This window comes from Hypanus sabinus, chromosome 1 (assembly GCF_030144855.1).
Source record: "Hypanus sabinus isolate sHypSab1 chromosome 1, sHypSab1.hap1, whole genome shotgun sequence".
Taxonomy (NCBI): Eukaryota; Metazoa; Chordata; class Chondrichthyes; order Myliobatiformes; family Dasyatidae; genus Hypanus; species Hypanus sabinus.
Genome location: NC_082706.1, coordinates 110,939,215 through 110,960,431, shown reverse-complemented (window position 1 = coordinate 110,960,431; position 21,217 = coordinate 110,939,215). Strand labels below are relative to the sequence as shown.

At 41.3% G+C, this 21,217-nt stretch overlaps 1 long non-coding RNA gene across 3 annotated transcripts in view; it reads left to right on the top strand.

Moving 5' to 3' along the window:
* The window catches only part of LOC132396694 (uncharacterized), a 39,730-nt gene extending 28,176 nt beyond the window's left edge, over positions 1–11,554 (top strand). For 2 of the 3 annotated variants that reach the window (XR_009513078.1, XR_009513082.1), the window contains 2 exons: positions 2,941–3,161; positions 5,911–11,554. This is a non-coding gene — a long non-coding RNA (uncharacterized LOC132396694). Of the gene's footprint in view, positions 1–2,940; positions 3,162–5,632; positions 5,781–5,910 lie in introns of all 3 variants that reach the window. The other variant, XR_009513080.1, reaches the window with a different exon arrangement.
* Positions 11,555–21,217: the final 9,663 nt, after the last annotated feature.

Sequence of the window (21,217 nt, the reverse complement as noted above, 5' to 3'; positions counted from 1 at the left end):
CTCTATCCAGGGCATAGGGTATTGATCTACCTTCAGTAATGAGTTGATGGTGACCTTAAAATCACTACAAAAACCATTCTTCTTGTCTACTGGGACCACTGACATCACCCATGGGCTACTCAACCTTGAAATGAATTCCTAGAGCCTCCATCGATCTAGTTCACTGGCTACTTTATCATGGATGGTACAAGGAACCTGACAGGCTTTGTAAAACTTGGGTGCAGCATTTTTATTTAACACTACTTTACCCTTGCTATGTTTGAGTTTTGCAATGCCATCCTTGGACACGGCTCTGGCATCATCTAACAACTTTCTTAATTTGCTTCCAGTTGACTCTTTTGCAGTGGATGTGCTATGCAAATGGTGGATGGATCTCCAATCAAGTTGTAGTCATTTCAGCTAATCATGACTCCACAATACTGGCATCTTGTTTTTAACCATACACAAACCCAATGCGGCTTGTCAGTTGTTGCATTTCACTGTTACGAATGTCCTTCCCATAGGAGTTATCTTTTCTCCACTATAAGTTCTTAGTTGGATATCTGCAAGCTTCAGTTCAGTATCTTTGAAATGCTGTAAAAAAAAGTTTTGCGGGATGACTGAAACAGCCACACCAGTGTACAATTCCATTTCAATTAATTTGCCTTTCACTTCTGGTGCAGGCCATGTTGCTTGCCTATTGTTGGTTTTCACATTGTAACTTGCAAGGCTACCCAGTCTGGTGTCACTCTCACCATCATCAGATTTTTCATCAACATGATGCAATCTCTGCTCTGTTTGAAAGCGCAAATTGACATCTTATCTTTTTCTCCTCCTTGTGCAGTCCATTTATTTTTGTCTGCCCAACATGCTCCTTTTATGTATCCTACTTTGTTGCATTTTCTGCAAATTTCACCTTTAAATCTGCATTGGTCTAGTGTACAGGAGCCCTTGCCACAAAGGTAACACAATTTGTTTGGGCAGGCCAATTTATGTTCAGACTTTGTAATTTTGTTCTCAGTCACTTTCATTCGTTATTGCAACTCAGTTGCATCTCAATTTCATCTGCTTTTTAAATGTACATTGTACTTCAGTTGGGGAACATTTTTGAATTCTTTCTTGTAAGATTCCACAACTAAACAATCCCTCATTGCATCATCAAGCCCATCACTGAACTGACAATGCTCAGATGCCACTTAAAGTTTGGACTAGTAGATTCAATGAACCTGTGTTCACTTTCAACACAATTCAACAAAAATACACATGCAAGCGAGATCAGATAGGAGAATCTGCCCAAGAATTGGAATACAATGTAGTTTAGACATTTGAGTTACAATGATAATCTGTGCAGAGATTATCATATAGAGATGGCCCGTTAAGCCCACCTTATCCATGGCTAACATCATGCCACAGTATGCTAATCCCAGTTGCCTGTGTTCGGTCTATACCCCTCCTTCCATTCCCTAAATAAAAACCAAATCATTTGAAAACCTTTTGCTCTATCACCTCCTCTAGCAGCCTGTTCCAAATAACAGTGTTTAAATTTCTTCCCTCTCATCTTAAACCCGTTGCCTACCAATTTTAGACTCCAACCTTGGAAAAATAATTCTTCGTTTCTGAAGAAGGGTCTTGGCCTGAAACACTGACTGTTCATTCATTTCCAGAGATGCTGCCTGACCTGCTGAGTTCCTCCAGCATTTTGTGTGTGTTGATTTGGATTTCCAGCATCTGCAGAATTTCTTGTGTCTATGTACTTATGCCTCTCATAGTTTCATAAACAGCTATAAAGTTACCTACATTGAGGGTAAACCTAAAATAAACACAAATGCAGCCTATCCAATCTGCCCTTATAACTAAAGTCCACATCCTGATGTACTTTTATGCAATCTCTCTCTATTGCTACCACATCCTTCCTGCAGAGTGGTAAAAGGAATGTACATAATACCCCAAGTGTGGTTTGGCAACATAAATGTCCCTCTGTACATCAATGCCAATAAGGTCCTATTTACTCTATATGTCTTCCAGAATTAATCTTCCCAAAGTGCATTCCCTCAAACATGTCTGGACCGGATCCCATCTGTCACTGCTCTGCCCAACTAATACTATGAGAACCAAATCTGTCAAATGAATACAGTCTGTGAACACATTATATAGCTGCCAATTTAATCAGGAACAATTGTTTTGGCATAGGGTATCATCTCTCTCTTTTTAATCGCAGTTTATTGGGAATCTGTGTTTCTGAGGCATTGTAGAAAAAACAAAAGGGAAAAAAGTGAGAGAATGAGGTAAAATAGAAGAATGAGGGGTGACCTTATAGAAGGATTTAAGATTATGAGCAGCATTGATAAGGTGCATGGTCTTTTCCCTAGGGAGAAGGGAGGGGATGGGGAACATATTTTTCACAAAGGGGGTGATGAATACATGGAATGAGCTGCCACAGAAAGTCGTTGAGGCCAGTACAAAGGCATCATTTAAGAAGCTCTTGGATAGGTTCATGGGGCGTGGAGGGATATGGGCTGCAGGGGAAATTAGGGCTAGGTGGTTGGAATGAGCTTGATGGGCCAAAGGGCCTATATCTGTGTTGTATTGCTCTATGACTATTAAATTCTTCACTTGCATTGTGATTCACGATACTAAGTTTATTAGCTTAATTTGTCAGTTGAATGGTTCAAGATTAATAATAAACTAATATCAATACTCCTATTCTGCCCCTACCCCAAGTAGGTTCCATGTTTTATCTGTGGTTAAAAATCTAATGCATTATCTCAAAGCTGAGTCAAATTAGTGATTATGTTCTAGGTTACCTAAACACAAATCACGTCTTTCCTTATATTAACATGCTCAAAGGAAATAGCATGCCCATTCTAAAAATTAGTTTGTGATAGATTTAAATAATTCCTACTTAACAGAAGTATTTTTATTTTCCTATTCCAAAATCCAATATACTGGCTGACTATACAGATGGACAGTTAATAAGTACACAGTATAAAGGCCAGTTCAGCACAAGAGACAAGTAGATTGAGAAAGCACTCCCAGCAACTGTTCTGCCACTCAACAGAGGAATGCTCAGTGGATGAGAATTGGTGCCACTTTGACAGACGGGAAAGCCGTTTGCTCATCATCTTCATTGGAAGCTCAGAATCCTCATCTACTGGAATTATGTCTTCAGAACATTGGCAGTGGTAAGAACAACATTGCAAGTACTCACTCAGTCTTTTGGGAGTATTCTTTCAGGTGTTCTCAGTGAAGTACTTCTTCCACCTCGTAGAATGTGCTTCCTGATCAAATGCAGCTATTCAGAAAGTCATTGACAACTGCTCTCAGTACAGCTGAATGTTTTCAGCTAAATGAGTTTATGAACACCCTGTGGATTGAAGGATTACCTAAAGGGTCAAATGGAGCATGATGTAAACTGGGAATATTCATGATAAACTAAGAAAATATTACCTACCTTGTTTTATAGACCTCTCCATTTAAAAAAAAACAAAAATGTGTTAGACAGTTCTTATTTCTCTTTTCTAATTATTTTCCCAGAATTTCTCATTATGTGTACCAGGTGGAAAATTAACCCTAGAGACCCATGTTTGAGTTGTTATTTCTGTGCCCTTAGGGCAAATAAGGGTATTATTTAAATTACCAGTGATATAATTCCCAAAACAAATGATTTAAAAAATAAATGTGAAATGAAATGTTGCTGCTAAATCTTCAACCCTGTTCTTTTTGCAAGTCACAAAGACACTGCCTATTTGCCCTTTTGATTTCTGCTATTATTCCGTTTCATCTTTCAAACTTCACGTCCCTTCCCAAATTGCAAACACAAATGCTTTATTTTGAAAACAGCTTTTCACACTTGACTTTCACTAGCAGAGGAAGAAAATCCATTTATTTAGCAGCCATCTAGTCTAATTGCCACTTTAAAGGATTAAGCTTCCACAGGGATTGAGAAAGGCAACACTCAGCACCTGATCTGGCACCAGTGAGATTATGAAAGAATCATTCCCAGCAGTGAACAGCTCCTTCCCACAAATGAAACCTCAAAACAGTAGGGTAACTTGCAAAATGTACCGTGCTTCCTGAGTATGTATCCAGAAAGGATGCAATGGATGAAACTCGCATCTGAAAGGTAAGCACAATTCAGCAAAGAGCTTGAGCACAGGGAAACAGCTAATTAAAATGGGCACTGTTGTGTGAGGCTGGCAGAGGAAGAGACAGCTGTTGCAAGACAATGTAGCTGGCACAAAAATGGAAAGAAAAGAGAGAGGAATAAATCAAAGTGACTTCCAGGCTTGTGTATTTGTCATCAATGTATGAAATAGTAGCCATCTGGAAACAATAAAAAAATATAAGGAGGTTCATTGTTAATTCACTAGAGCTTGAAGAGACAAGTCACTTATTCATTCACACCAGATAGATTTAAAAAGTATTAAAACTGCAGCTACTGCTGCTTTCAGTTTTGATTGTCCTGGCTTCTAAATGCTCATTAACTCTTAAAGACCCAATTTAAAATTATCGGTAAGAGCATAATTTATCATTGTCTTTCTATATTGGCAATGCAAAGACTGACAGAACAAAAGTAAATCATTGGATTATTGAGTAAAAGAAAATTGCAGCACAGAAGGATACCATTTTGGATGATGAATTTCACATGCCCACCAAGCAGAGGGACTTTTTTTTAACCTTAACTGCTCTTAAATCTAATTACCTATAACCTTAAATCTATGATCTCTGGAAATTGCCTTCCCTGCTAAGAAAAGCAGACCTTTTATTATTCACTCTAATGGTTTTTCATAATTTTATTCACCTGGATTAGATCGCCCATTAGCCTCTCAGTTCTAGTAAAAACGTTTTGAGACAATTCAGAGGTAGAGTTGCTGCCTTGTAGCTCTAGAGTGGTGGGTTTGATCGTGGCATCTTCTGCTGTCACTGTGGAGTTTGCATGCTCTCCATGTGTCTATGGATCTCCTCCACTTTCTTCCCATTTCCCAAACGTGCAGATTGGTAGGTTCATTCAACTCTGCATGTTGTCCCTAGGGGAAGTGATAGAAAGTAAGGTGGGAGTAAAGGATATTTGATGGAATAAAGAGAGAATAAAATAGAATTAGTTTTGAATTAATGTAAGTGGGTGCTTCATGGTTGACATATGTTCAATGGATTGAAGCTTGTTTCTTTGTTGTATGACTCTAATAATCCATAAGTCCAATGTAACTGATATTTCCTCACAGTTGCTTTTCTCTTTGGAACAATGGAGGATGAGAGGTGACTTGATAGGGGAGGTATAAAATCGTAAGGAACATAGAGTGGACATTCACTCCTTTTTCCCAGGATGCAATGGGTAATGAGAGCGGACAGATGTTTAAGATGATTGGAGGAAAGTTCAGGGGGATATCAGAGGTATTTTTTTATACAGAGAATGGTAAATGCCTGGAATACACTGCCAGGAATGGTGACAGAGGTACATACATTAAGGACACCTGAAAGACTCTTAGAGAAGCACATGGATAAAAGAAAAAATGAAGGCTATGTGGGCTAGAAGTTAGCTTAATAGTTTGTATTAGCTTGATATTGAAGTACCTTAAAAGATTGGCACAACATAGTAAGCCGAAGGATCTGTACTGCGCAGTACTGTTCAATTTCTATGTTCTCTGTAAAATAGGAAAGAAAAGTAGAGCAGTGGAGTACTTAGGAAAGGAATTCCAACACTTGGCAATGGATGACACTGCCAGCCATTGGAGAGGCCAGTACTAGAAGAGTACTAATTTTTCCAGGGATTGTTTACAATTACAAACGTAGGGAAGTGGAAGGTAAAAGAGCTATATAATTTTTCTAATTTAAGATGTTAATTAATTTGGAGCCAATATAGGTCAGAACATCAAAGTTACCAACAAGTTATGAGAGGAGTTTGTGTAAAACCATTTGTTTCTCTCTTCACAGATCTTGCCTGAGCCTGCAGACTATTTCCAATACTTCATGTTTTTACGACCAGTGAATAAACTTTTTAAAAGAAAAAAACTCCATCAAGTGGAAAAACATCTTGCACTAAGTGAAAAGCTGGACACTGTCTATGTCTTGTCTACCCTCAATGCCTTTTGTGCATTGCAACATCAGGTCCATCTAGAATAGTTCATGTACAATGCCTATCATTAATAGGAGTGAAGTCTGGGAAGGAATCTACAAGGCGTCAAAGACACAGTCCACCTTTAGATGGTCCCCAGTCTCTCAGACCTGGCATTGCATGGGCCCAGTGGATTTAGGCCTGGCATTAGATGGAATGATCTAGAATCCATTGAGTCTTGAGCCTATGATTGAAAGGACCTTGAGAACTCCTGCTCAGAGTGGGTTTGGCATCAAAGATTAGTTCTTCCTCGAGATTGCAAATGGCACATGGGTTGCCCTTAGTCATTAGGCAAACTGCGAAATGAGAGGATCTATTACTTTTTTGGTTGGTTGTCCAGTTGCAGCTGTCAGCAGGATCCCCTACCCAATCACCAGGGGATTTTTTTTTAATACAAAAGCTAGCATTGTTGATCAATGCCATGTGAGACAGATGATTCTCAGTTATGGTATTAAGAAAACCACATAATGTGGGTTTGGCATTAGAAATGGCATTAAGGTTAATAAGACAGTTAATCACATTGTAATTGTAAGATAGAACAGGTACAAGTGGCCAACTGCACTCCTCTTGCTTCTACCTTTTAAAAGGAAGTACTGTGTAAAATAGGACTTTTGCCAATTGTCGGCAGCATGAATAGCATTGACGCATGAATAGTACTTGGTGCAAGTTAGTGCATGAGCAAATAGAGATTTGGATGAGGTTGAGTTTAACATTAGACTATAAAAGACAAGGTTGGATGAGAAACGTCCAGGTTTCTTCCTCCTTCAAACAAATCTCAGAAGAAAAGGGTACATGTGCAGACATGATTGGCAGTGCAGCCAGGTGCACGCGGTACATGCAAATGTATAATACTATTTTGATCTCCAGGCTAGAGAATTCAGCACTCAACAGTTGATTTTCTGTTTTAGGGCAATGACTATGTTCCTCTGACTAGAGTTCTTCCCATTTATCTTTGGTTAATGTTCGTACCTGAAGTTACAAGTGAACTCTTACACAGACATTCATTGCCTAAGCTCTCTATTCATGATCTTGTAATATAAATCAACCTCCAGCAGTTTTTTTGTATATAAGATCTCTAGGATGCTAATCTCAATGTCACCATCATGTCATGTTGGCTCAGCTGGGACCCAATCACACTTCTGAGTCACAATGTCAGGTTCAAATCCCACTGTAAGCTTTGAAACTGAGGTTCAATCTCCACATTGGGCCGAAAGAAGTGTCTTGTTGCCTTCCCTGAAGTGATCATGTCAAACACCTGAATTAACTAATCAATAAATGAATGATCACACTATATAAAAGAATGGGCTGTCCTACCTAACAATGTTGGCGGCATTACACAGGTGATTAATATGATACTTTCCTGAAAGCTTTCCAGAGTTGCCACAGGCATCAAATAAACGTCGTAGATTGGATGATGCTCAGTTTGGCCTGCGGCACACACTCAGTACTCACACAAGCGCTGTCAATTCAGTATGTGGCCCTATAAATCCACTGAAGTGAAAGGCCAGGAGGTGAAGTGGTCCACAAGAGTTAACTGGATCAAGATGATCCTGATGATTATCCTAAAACCTTTTCACAGCTTGTAGAGTCAAAGGCTTTTTCAATTTCTGCTGAATGCAGTGGCCAAGTAGGAGGTCCAATTTCAAGCATCTGATATTCAGCACAGTATGTTTTTTTTATTGAACAGATGAAAAGGTGTGCACCTGTGTAATAGTATTAGCTAACAATTCTTTTCCAAGCTGCCAACTGAAGAGCAGCATGGCACCTGCCAACATTTCCTCGGTCAATAAAACAAGCCTACAATTTTCACACCTTCACCAGCCATTTATTATAATAACAGCTCCTTGTGTTCACACAGCACCTCTATTACAGACATAAAGTATCTCTCAATGGTTTCAGAGATGAGTATAAAACAAAACAAACAAAAGATGTCAGGAGGGCACAACAGAAATTTGGTCAAAATGGGGGAGCTTAGAAGATTTTACATTTGATAGTGGTGTAAATTTCTGTGAGCATAGCTCTTTTGCACATACTGTTGTAAGGCAGGTCACCTTCCTATCAATTTGAACCAGTCTTGCCATTTTTACCCACAGAACTGCCACTGTCTGGATGTTTTTTGGTTCTTGCACCATTCCCTGTAAACTCTAGAGACTGTAGTACATGATAATCCCAGGCGATCAGCAGTTTCTGAGACACTCAAACTTCCTCGTCCGGCACCAATAATCATTCCATGGTCAAAGACAATCACATTTCTTTCCGATGTTAGGTCTGAACAACAACTGAACGTTTTGCCATTTCTGCATGCTTTTATGCATTGTGTTGCAGCCACATGATTGGCTGATTAGATATTTGCATTATTTATTTATTGTAATACAGCATTAAATAGGCCCTTCCAGGCCATTGAGTCACGCTACCCAGCAACCCCTGATTTAACCCTAGCCTAATCATGGGACAATTTACAATGACCAATTAACCTATCAATCGGTACTTCTTTGGACTATGGGAGGAAACTGCAGCACACAAAGAAAACACACGCAGTCACACGGAGAATGTACTAACTCCTTACAGGCAGCAGTGGGAGTTGAACCTGGGTTGCCTGTACTGCAAAGCATTGTGCTAACCATTACACTACCATGCATTAATGAGCAGGTGCACCTTTATAACTATTAAAGTGGTCACAGAGTGTAGAATAAATAGTTCTGTTTGGGGAGATGGACTTCTTTATAAAGAAGTGCTTTATAAAAACTTCTTTTGATGGAGTTGAATTAAGATGTGCAGCACTAAGATGCTTCATGATGAATTGTGACAGGAGGAGGAGGAGGAATAGAGAAGGCATCTACAACTATTGGCCAAGGTACAAACTTTGTCGTAGTTCTTGATTGCATTCCTCTTTTCTTTTATATGGGTAAACATTTGGATTCAAATAGATATCTGGCTTTCAATCTTTTTTCTGCATCCATCTCCCTTCTAGACAGTGCATTCCTTATAACCTTTGACAAAAAAACAACAGTGGGGAAAGAAATGGGTGAAGTTCCAGGGGTGAAAAAAAATCCATATTAAGTGAAATATAGTGTCACACCTGGTAAATTTGCTGCCTTGGGTTTAATCCTGACCTTCAGTGTTCTCTGTGTGGAGTTGACATACTTTTCCTGCGACTGTGTGGGTTTCCTGCAGATATCTTAGTTTCTTCCCACATCCCAGAGTTGTGGGGTTTAGTAGGTTATTTGGCCACCATAAATTGGCTCTACGGTGTAGTGAATGGTAGGGCATGTTGAGGGGAATGTGAAGATATTAGTGAGATGAGTCTAAATGTGTGCTTGATATGAATTGAAGAGAACATGCACTGTTAGGTTATGGCTGAAGAGAAGGCAGGCTAGGAAATGGAACTGAAGCTGGGTTGCATATTTCTAAATGTGAGTTACAAAGATGTAACTAAATTTTGAAATCATGGGGCTGTGGTCAAGAGACTCACCCAAATACATTTGTTTGACTTCCCCTTTCCCATATCAGCCATCATGGTAAGCTCACTGAAAATATTATTACTTGGTTTTAAACATTAAAGAATCTAGATCTAACCCTAATATGTTTAATAATGTGAAAGCTCCGTTCAAACAGGTCTACAGAACTGATGGGCTAAAGGAGGTTTAATTTCCCATTGTGACATCTGGATTCAGGCCCTGCTGCAGCATCTATTATTAAGGACCCCCATCACCCAGGACATGCCCTTTTTGTTACCATCAGGAAGGAGGTACAGAAGCCTGAAGGCACACACTCAGCGATTCAGGAACGGCTTCTTCTTCTCTGCCATCTGATTCCTAAATGGACATTGAACACTGCCTCTCTTTTTTAAATATATATTATTTCTGTTTTTGCGCTATTTTAAATTTAAATATTTAATATATATATATTTACCATAAATGATTTCCTCTATTTTTCTGTTATCATGTTTTGCATTGCACTGCTGCTGCTAAGTTAACAAATTTCCACGACATATGCTGGAGATATTAATCTTGATTCTGATTCTGCATCCTGTCTGAATGATGATTAAAGTGTGAAAGAATCATTGTTATGTCCTGTTCTTCCTTTGGTCAATTGTTAACGTAGTTTCCTGTCTGTTTCATTGAGCAGCTCAGCTGGAGTTAAGGGACCCAAAAAAGGAGTGAAATGTTAGAGGGACTACTTCTACAGTCATCTCCTTTTTAGTTCACAAGGTGGAGCTATAATATCTTTGCTAAAGGAAGTGTAGACTGCGTCTGTAAGGGACTGTTTGATAGGGATTGATTGCTGTGATTAATTTATGATTCAGTTTTGTTCCATTACACCATTACTAAAATGGAAGAATAAAATAGATGAACATTTTTCCTGGGAAGAACAGTCCTTCTGCCCAAGAACTATACTAATGAATAGGCCTTACACATTTAATCTCCAAGTGTTCAGCCTTTGTGGGGTGCACAATAGTAAGTTCCAGGTGAGTTTGCTAAACAAAATAAATGTGCACATGAGGCTGCTAAACAACAGAAGAGTCCATGGAATTGAAGGAAAAATATTAGCAGGCTTAAAAGATTGGCTGAATGGCAGGAGGTAAAGAGCGCAGGAAAAAAGGGGGCCTTTTCTGGTTAGCTGCCAGTAACTAGCAGTGTTCCACAGTGATCGGTGTTGGACCACTTGTTTTCATGTTATATCATCAATGATTTGGATGACAGAATTGTTGGATTTGTAGCCAAGTTTGGGATGACACAAAGATGGATGAAGGGATTGGTAGTGTTGAGGAAGTAGAAAGAATGCAGATAAAGAGAAATGGCAAAGAAGTGACAGATGGAATATAGTGTAGGAAGTTAACTGTGCACTTTAGTGGAAGGAATAACAGCAGGCAATTTTCTAAGCGGGGGAAAAAAATCAGAAATCAGTGGTGTAAAGGGACTTGGAAGGATTCCCTTAATTTTAACATGTGGATAGAGTTGGCTATAAGGAAGGGAAATACAATGTTAGCATTCATTTCGAGAGACTTAGCAAATGAAAGCAGGGATGTAATGCTGAGGCTTTATAAAGCAGAACCTTGTGGGCCAAAGGGCCTGTACTGTGCTAAAATACTTTATATTCTACGTACTATGAATTCTTCCATGTTAGTGCATTTCCTTAAGCAAGGAGACCCAGTTCTAAATTTAGTACTACAGATATGTCATGCTATCCACAGCTGTGCATGTATATATGATCATCAATAAGTGATATCCTGGACAGCCTTGTATATCACTTATACAAAAGTTGTATGCCACTTGGCAGGTCCAGATGCCTTTACACATAAATGCACCAGATACATGATTGACAGAGAACTGCGAACAATTGTTGAATTTTTAATGCATTTCTGTCAAATTTATGTGCATAGTTTACAGAAGCAGTGTGCTAAGGCATGATTACTGATGTATAAATGTACATAATTTCACAAGACTGTATATTAAATTTCATTCTCCCATGTCTCTGTGATGTCTGCGGTTATACTCCTAATCATTTACCATAAGGTTGACTTTCAGGTTACCTGCAAATTTTGGAATTATTTCCTAGAAATGATAACTGTAAGTGTGCGCTAAATGACCAGGTCATTCCAGGACTCAAATGTTTTGTTGAAGAACCTATTACCGGAAAAATAAGCAGAGCATGAAATCCAATGCCATCCCTTTGTATATTTTGTTAGTGGAATGGTAAGTGTTTTTGTTTGTTTTGGTGGTCAGATAAATGAATGGAGAAGCTTACTTATCATTAAAGAAACTCACCTGAGTCAGGATCCTACTTCTGTCTTGGGACCTGGTCCGGAAAGTCAACTTGTATTAATTAGAAGGAGGCTCTGTTGGATACTATAAATGTTTGGTTCTTCGTGATCATGTAACACCTGTATAGTTCTAGTCTTACCTTGTGTGACTGGTCACCGTACTCTTTTTGAGAAAATCACATTACATAGTACCTCAAGAGGTGCTAGTAGGCCATTTGAAGCTTCAACTATTGGAATGAGGCAGTGAATACAAAACACACACTCTGAAGATAAGTTTGTTTATAAAAAAATAGCAATGTATAGAAAATATTTACATGAGTAAGAACAGTTCAAAATTCCAACATTCTGTTTAGATTCCAAATCTCAGATATCAAACGAAAACCAAATTCCTTTTCAGTTCGAGTCAGTGAGACTCATTAGAATAATCCTTGTTACTCCAATTCCTCTAATTAATTAGATCTAGTGTCATTCCCTAGTTACAGACTAACAATTGTCTTTCTATTTATCGCTGGTTAGTTAGGAAACTAATTGCTTTCCTGTTCTTAAGTATTATGGTTAACTTCAGTTTCAGTTCAGTGTGCCTACAAATTCAAATTCAGCTCACAAAAATACATGTATACAGCTCAACTCTTTTCATGACAAATTCTCCAACATCACAATTTTTAAACGAAGTAAATCTCATTTAGTCTTTGCATAAATAATCAGTTCTTGCAGAAAAATAAAATTCAGGTCATTCAAGTGAAAATAAATGTATGCATGCAACCGTATTAAATCGTCTACATCATGAACCATTTAGTTCCTGCACTGGTTCTTCAATCTTTGCTAGCTCACCATCTTGTTTCTTGGTTCATTGGATGAAATAGTTCATCAAACACAAAAAGTCGGTTCACAAAAATTGCACAACAAAAAAACTTGACCAAATCCCTTGGTATTATTTAACAGAAGCAATTCACGGTAACACCATAGAGATCTTGGACACTCGTCTCTGCCAATATTGTCTCACTATAGCTGCTGTTCGTTACAGCCATAGCTTCAATAAACCTTTTATCAATATCATCTCTCCCCCAGGTTTGCAAGCAGGGTAGAGATACTCATTATATCTTTAGTTTCTTTCTTATAGCTTTGCTGTGTTTCTCTCTCTTGCCCATGCCTGCATCAGCCATACCTCATTCTTGCATAGCTTCCCCCCACCAAGTTCTCATTTTTTTAAAAAAAAAGCTTGGTAAACCACATTTTCATCCCTCCACAGCAGGAACTTTCTAACGTTACATCTTTGAGTTTAACTAACTTGGATTACAATTAGCTTGCAAGCATTTCAGGCAACAATTGCACAAGTGAAAATCAGAAAAGCAGTGTGGATTGCAGCCACTGCGCCTGCCTGGAGTTCTCCTTCTGTCATCTGGTGCACAAGGCCAAGAATGAAAATTGCTGACTTTGTGCAACATACACGACAATGCTAATTTTCAAGCAGAATTGACTTTTCTTCGAAAATTGCTCGTACAGCACACACCCTCTCCCTCATGGAAGCAGAGTTGCCAACCAGAGACAATCATGACAATGGTCATGCCATTCTTTCCTATTACTACCTCTCTTCCCACGCAACCTAGATCATCAACTGCAGCAGTTTTCACCAGATAGTCATCTGCACCCACTCACACTTCTTGCAAAACCCAGTCATTGCCCATCCTTTCTTTTGGTTCTGAAAATAAGACATTGGGAAGCCCTAAAGAAAGTACCCCATTTAATCTTGCTGTAACAAACCACAGCTCATAGGCTGGCAAGACATACTATATCAGGTATCCTGGAAATATGCTGAATAAACAGGCTTGTTTGTAGGAATCAGTAAAGTAGATCTCATAGATAGCAACTTGCTGTAACTTTTCATTACTGAAGTGTAAGACCTCACATTTTTCTAAATTATATTCCATTAGCCCACTTATTTAACCTGTTTATATCCACTCCTCTAAGCATCCTCCTCACACCCCATGATGACACTTAGCTTTGTATCTTTCACAAACTTGGATCTCCTCAGTAATATGGATTGTGAACAGTTGCACACACCTAGCACCAATCTCTGTAATGACCCAAAAATTGCAACCTTCCAACCTGAAAATGGTGCATTTATTCCGATCGATTGGTGCTATTGTTACTGCTTGTTGATTTACGGGGGCCAATTTCAGAACATGGAAGGAGATTGGTTTCATAAACTACAGAAGTCTTAGAGTATAAAATTTACAGTAATCCAACTAAGCATTAACTTAGCCTGAGGACTTATACTTCCACAAAATCATTGAGTGATAGAGTCGAACAGCATGGAAGCAAATCCATTGGCCCAATTTATCTGTATCACCAAAGTGGCCTTTTCTTATCCCATTTTTTACCTGATGTATGTTGTAATTGCACTTGCCTCCACCACTTGCTCTGGCAGCTTATTCCGTATACCCACCCCCACGTGGGAAAATGTTGCCCCTTGGGTGCCCTTTAAATCTTTCCCCTCTCATCTTAACTTCATGCCCTCTCCCTTACCTTGGAAAAAAGGTGCAGTGACTATTCACATTATCTCAGCCTATTAAGCGTCAGGGGAAAAAAGCTCCAGCTTCTTGACTGTCTGCATGTGTTTTAATATTCTAGTCAGCAGCACAGTTTGAGTAATTCTGTTAGTCCATCTCATTAGAGTTAAAAATTCCTGGCCTCCTCTCATCAAGTCCTAATGCATGGAGAGAAGTTAAAATCCTTCATTGGAAGGAGTGGGGGTGGAGGGGATGGAAAGACATGGGGAAGATTTCACAGCTTCAAAACAATTTCAAATATGCCTACCAGCAATGAAAATATTAGATGACCATGGACTGATTGTGGTTCTGGAAAAGGAAGAGTCCATTTAAAAATCTGTTCTAACATCATTAGTTTGTGTACGATTAAAGGTGATCTTGACTAAGAATTGGAGATATGTAGATAATTGAAATATCAAGGAACTAAGGGTTATGAAGAACTGACACAGAGAGAATTGAGACCAGCATAGATCAGCCAGGATTGGTGGGGAAGGCTTTGGAGACCAAGCGGCCTACTCATGCTCTGATTTTTTCTGTTCTTGTTAATGTGTGTGCAGTACCATCCTTTGTAAAGGAGAGTTAAATTAAGGCTTCATCTGTCTGCTCAGGAGGTGTTGTGGGCTCTGGTGGACATCCCCTGATACCCAGCCAAACACGATGTCTTCCAACAATGGTGGAAATACTCAGCAAGCTCGGAAGCTTCTGTGGAAAGAAAATCAAAATCAATGTTTCATGTCAAAAACAATTCATTAGGAGTAGCACTGAATGAGAAACAATGTTAGTTTTAATTTGTAGAGAAGGAATTATGTTTTGTGACTTCAAAGCATAAAGGCAGTATTTCGTGGCAGTTTCTCAGAGTTGAGGAGAATCAGCTAGAGGGATGCATTAGAAAGGGCCGATAAAAATAATTCAAATGCAAGCAGAGCAGCCATTCTTGTGAGTATGCCAGCCTTCAGAGTGGCTTTGGCTGATCGGGCCTGGGTGAGGCTATTAGTCTTGTAAGTTTCTCTCCCTGCTCTTATTTATTCATTCCTTATCTATCAGAGCATAGTGGTATAGTGAGAATGATTTGTACTCTTTGTGAGATGTGGGATGTCTGGGACAAGACCAGTCTCCCAAATAAACACATCTGCACCAGGTGAACCGAGTTGCAACTCCTGAGAGAATGCAATAAGGAGCTGGAGCTGCAGCTTGATAACCTTCAACTCATTTGGGAGAATGAGGAGGTGATTGAGAGGAGCTACAGGGAATTAGTCACCCCTAGGGTGCAGGAGACAGGTAACTGGATGACTGTCAGGAGAAGGAAAGGAAATACACAGCCAGTGCAGAGTTTGCCTGCAGCCATTCCCATCAGTAGTAGGTATACAAATTTAGATACTATGGAGAGGGTTAACCTACTGGGGGGGAGCCACAGTGACCGAGTCTCTGACGCTAAGTCTGGTGTTGTGGCTCAGAAGAGCAGAGAGGTGAAGAGGATTGCATTGCTGATTGGAGTTTCCTTAATCAGAGGAACAGAGATGAGATTCTGTGTGTGTGGTACAGATGTCTGAATGGTATGTTGCCTCCCTGGTGCCAGGATCAGGGATGTCTTGGATTGGGTCTATGGTATTCTCAAGGGCAAGGGTGAGCAAAGCTGAAGTCTTGGTACATATTTGCATCAATGATGTGGGTAGACAAGGTGAGGAGGTCCTGAAGAGTGATACTAAGAAGCTAGGTAGAAATCTGAGAAAAAGGATCTCCAGGGTAGTAATCTTTGGATTGTTGCCTGTGCCATGTGCCAGTAAAGGTAAGAATAGGATATTCAATAATTGATTAGGACTCTCAATTTCTTTTTTGGCTCCTCTCACTTCCTTCAAACAAAAGGTGAGGCCATGCGTACTTGCATGGGTTCCAACTATGCCTGCCTGCCTATCGGCTATGTGGAACGGTCTTTGTTCCAAGTCTATACTGGTGTCACTCCTCTACTTTTCCTCACTACATTGATGAATGCATTGGTGCCGCTTCTTTCACCCATGCTGAGCTCATCAAGTTCATCAACTTTGTCTCCAATTTCCACCCTGCCCTCAAATTTATCTGGTCCATTTCCGACAGCTCCCTTCCCTTTCTCAACCTCACTGTCTATCTCTGGAGACAGCTTATGTTTATTGCAAAGCCACCTGAGTCTCACAGCTACCTCTTACAATCTTGTTACTTGTAAAAATACCATCCCCTTCTCTCAGTTTGTCCATCTCCATTGCATCTGCTCTCAGAATGAGGCTTTTCATTCCAGAGTGAAGATGTCCTTCTTCTTCAAAGGGGCTTCCCTTCCTCCACTATCAATGTTGCCCTCAACAGCAACTCTTCCATTTTGTGCACATCTGCCTTCAGTCCATTTTCCTGCCACCCCCCCCAGGGATACGGTCCCTCATGTCCTCACCTACCGCCCCACTAGCCTCTGTGTCCAGCACATAACTCTCCGGGATTTCCACCATCTCCAATGGGATCCCACCACCAAGCACATCTTTCTCTTCACCCGTGTGTCTGTTGGTTTCATCTATTGTATCTGGCACTCCCAGTATGGCCTCTTTTATATCGGTAAGACCCAAAATAGGTTGGGAGACTGCTTCGCTGAGCAGCTTGTGCTCCGTCCACCAGAGAAAGCAGGATCTCCCGGTTTCCACTCATTTTAATTCCACTTCCTATTCCCATTCTGACATGTCCATCCATGGCCTCCTCTCCTGTCACAATGATGTCACACTCGGGCTTGAGTAGCAACACCTTGTATTCCATCTGGTTAGCCTTCATGGGTGGTATATAAGGAGTTGCTCCACCCGCCTGATTGTGGTCTCATTGTGCCAGCAGAGGAGGCACTGGATGGAAACGTCAACTGTACTCTTTTCCATAGATGCTGCCTGGCCTGCTGAGTTCCTCCAGCATCTTGTGTGTTGTAAGAATAAGATGATTTGGCAGTTGAATGTGTGGCTGAGGAACTGGAGCAGTGGGGGACAGTGGTTCCGATCTCTTCTGGGGAAGGTATGACCTGGACAAAAGGAATGGGGTACACTTGAACCCAAGGGAGTCCAACATCATTGTGAGCAAGTTAGCTAGAGTTTTTTGGGTGGCTTTAAACAAATTTGGCAGGGAGATGGGAACTGGAGCGATAGTGCTGAAGATGAGGTAGTTGGTTCATATCAGAGGTAATGTGTGGTAAGGCTGTTAGCAAGGAGGCACTGATTGGGCAAAATTGCAGTCAACAGGATGGGTTGCAATGTAAAAGGCAGACAAAATTAAGAGAGAATACAGGGCTGGAGGTATTATATTTGAATGCATGCAGCAAATGGAATAAGGTCGATGAACTTGTAGCACAGTGTCAGATTACCATATGATGTTGCAGGCATCATTGAATCATGGCTGAAAGAAGATTTTAGCTGGGAACTTAATGTTCAAGGATACACATTGTATCAAAAGGACATGCAGGAAGGAAGGGGGGTGGCATGGTTCTGTTGGTAAAAAAATGAAATTTAATCATTAGAAAAAGGTGACATAGGGTCAGAAGGTGTTGGATTGCTGTGGATAGAGCTAAGGAATTTCAAGGGTAAAAAGACCCTGATGGGAGTTATATACATACCCTCAAACAGCAGAAAGGATGTGGTATACAAGTTACAATGGGAAATAGAAAATGCATGCCAAAAGAGCAATGTTACAATAGTCTTGGGGGGAATTCAATATGTAGATAGATTGGGAAAATATGGTTGGTGCTGGATTGAAAGAGGGACAATTTCTAGAATGCCTATGAGATGGCTTTTTATTTTTGCTGGTGATTGAGCCCACTAGGGGATCAGCTATTCTGGATTGAGCGTTGTGCAATGAACCATAACTAATGAGAGCTTAAGTAAAGGATCCCTTGTGGGCAAGTGGTCATAACCTGATTGAATTCACCCTGAAATTTGAGAAGCTAAAGCCAGTTGTATCAGTATCCGATGTTACAGTGGAGTAAAGAGAATTACACAGGCATGAGAGAGATGGCCAGAACTGTTCGGAAAAGAACACTGGCCAAGATGACGGCAGAGCAGCAATGGCTGGAATTTCTGGAAGCAATTTGGGAGGCACAAGATATATACATCCCAAAGAGGAATACGTATTCTAATGGCAAGTTGACAGAACAGTGGCTTACAGATTATGCCAAAGCCAACATAAAAGCCAAAGAGAGGGCATATAATAGAGCACAAATTAGTGGGAAGTTAGAAGATTGAGAAACTTAAATATCAGCAGAAGGCAACTAAAAAAGTCACTAGGAAGGTAAAGCTGGAATATGAAAGTGAACTAGCCAATAATATTAAAGAACATACCAAAAGTTTCTTCAGATACATAAAGTGTAAAGGAGAGATGAGACTGGATTTTGGAACACTGGAGAGGTAGGAATGGGGAACAAGGAACAAGGAATGGGGAACAAGGGAACAATGGCAGGCAAACTGAATAAGAACTTCACATTGATCTTCACTGTGGGAGACACTAGCAGTATGGTGGGAGTTCCAGATGTCAGGGGTTATCAACTGTGTAAAGTAACATTGCTAGGGAGAAGGCTCTTGAGAAACTGAAAGGTAAAAAGTGACCTGGGCCAGCTGGTGCACACCCTAGGGTTCCGAAGGAGGTGGCTGAAGAAATTGTGAAGGCATTAGTAATTCTTGAAAGAATCACTAGATTCTGGAATGGTTCTGGAAGACTGGAAAATTGCAGATGTCACTCCACTCTTCAAGAAGGGAGAGAGGCAGAAGAAAGGAAATTATAGGCCAGTTAGTCTGACCTCAGAGGATGGGGTGTCATAAGGTGGATGTTGAGAGTGGACCCAAATGCAAGACACAGACACTGAAGTACCAGGAACAGGACTAGGTGTGTCAAGAAAACAAGGGAAGTGGGGAAGAAATGACACTGGACAAGACACAGGCCCTGGACAAGACTAGGATACAGGGCCTGGGTTAGGACTAGACTAGGAAAGCGGGACCCGGACAGGGCACTAGGAACCTGGACAAGGACTCCGAGCCAAAGATGGACAGGGACCCGGAACCTGGGTCTTGACTCAAGCTCGGACTCCGGATCTAGGCGAGGACATGACGTGGCAAGACAACAGGACTGGACATGGGGACAAGACTTAGGACTCCTGGGCTGGATGAGGACATGAAGCTCAGACTAGGATTTGGGAGACTAGAACACCAAGCCTTGATCCCGGGAGACAGGAATGCGGAACACAGAGCCGGGACCCCTCCTAGGGAACAGGACATAGGGCCAGGACTCATACACAGGAAGCTGAACATGACAAGACAGTACCCAATACTAGGTAGCAGTAAGTGGCCAGACCTACCTAGCAAAGGTGAGGACACAAAGAGACAGTTCTAAACAACAAAAGACAGTTCCTTATCTGGACAGAACAAGGCTCCAATCTTGCTCCAGTGGTAGAACTTGACAGCAAGAATAGGTGAGGACACAGGCAGGGCTCCAGGCAAGGGCTACAGAAGGAAAGGAAAGGGAACAGTCCAACCTCAGGGTAACATCAAAGAAAGCCTATCTTACCCAACAGAGGCAAGGACAGGAAGGGACAGATCCAACCACAGGGTAATAGCAAAGCCAGCCTGACTTACCCCACAGAGGCCAGGATGGAGATACTGTCAAGACAAACAAGCACTTACACACAAATCCAGGGCCACTTATATTCCCAGCCCCCAAGACGAGCATCAGGTGCCAATGATTAAGCCCAACTTACACAAGGGACAGCCAGAAGACCCGGAGTCCAGTATCCACGGACCAGACCATGAACTGGAACACGGACATCATGGATTAGACCATGATAGAACCCCCACCCCCCACTCTGTGGGAGCCTCCGGGCGATCGAACAGGCTTTCCAGGACTAAGGGTGACCTGGACGGGTGGGGGGGGTGGGGGCTATTCAATCAGGAGGGAACCCAGGATGACGAGAGTTAGAGGACAGTGTCTGCATTGCTGGGTCCATGGATAGCTGGTTCGCTCTGTCATAGGGTGGGCATAGAGAGCGGACCCAAATGCAAGACACAGACACTGAAGTACTAGGAACCGGACTAGGTGTGTCAAGAAAGCCAGGGAAGTAGGGAAGAAATGATGCTGGACAAGACACAGGCGGTGGATGAGACTAGGATTCAGGGCCTTGGCTAGGACTAGACTAGGAAAGTGGGACCTGGCTGAGGAACTGGGAACTTGGAACCTGGACAAGAACTCTGAGCCAGAGACTGGACAAGGACCCGATACCTGGGTCTTGACTCGAGCTCAGACTCCAGATCTAGGCGAGGACAAGACGTGGCAAGGCAACAGGACTGGACAAGGGGGCAGGACGCGGGACTCCTGGGCTGGAGGAGGACATGAAGCTCAGACTCAGACTTGGGAGACTGGAACACAGAGCATTGGTCCTGGGAGACAGATCCTCCACACTACCAAGAGTCTTACCATTTATATTATATTCTGTCTTCAAATTGGACCTACCAAAATGAACCACTTCACCCTTATCTGGGTTGAAGTCCATCTGCCACTTCTCAGCCCAGTTCTGCATCCTGTCAATGTCATGTCGTAACCCCTGACAACTCTCCAGATTATCCACAACAGCCCCAACCTTTGTGACATCAGCAAATTTACTAACCCACCCTTCTACTTCTTCATCCAGGTCATTTATAAAAATCACAAAGGTGGGGGGGGGGGGTCCCTGAAAAGATCCCTGCGGAATACCACTGGTCACCGGCCTCCATGCAGAATATGAACCATCTACAACTACCCTTTGCCTTCTGTGGGCAAGCCAATTCTGGATCCTTAATA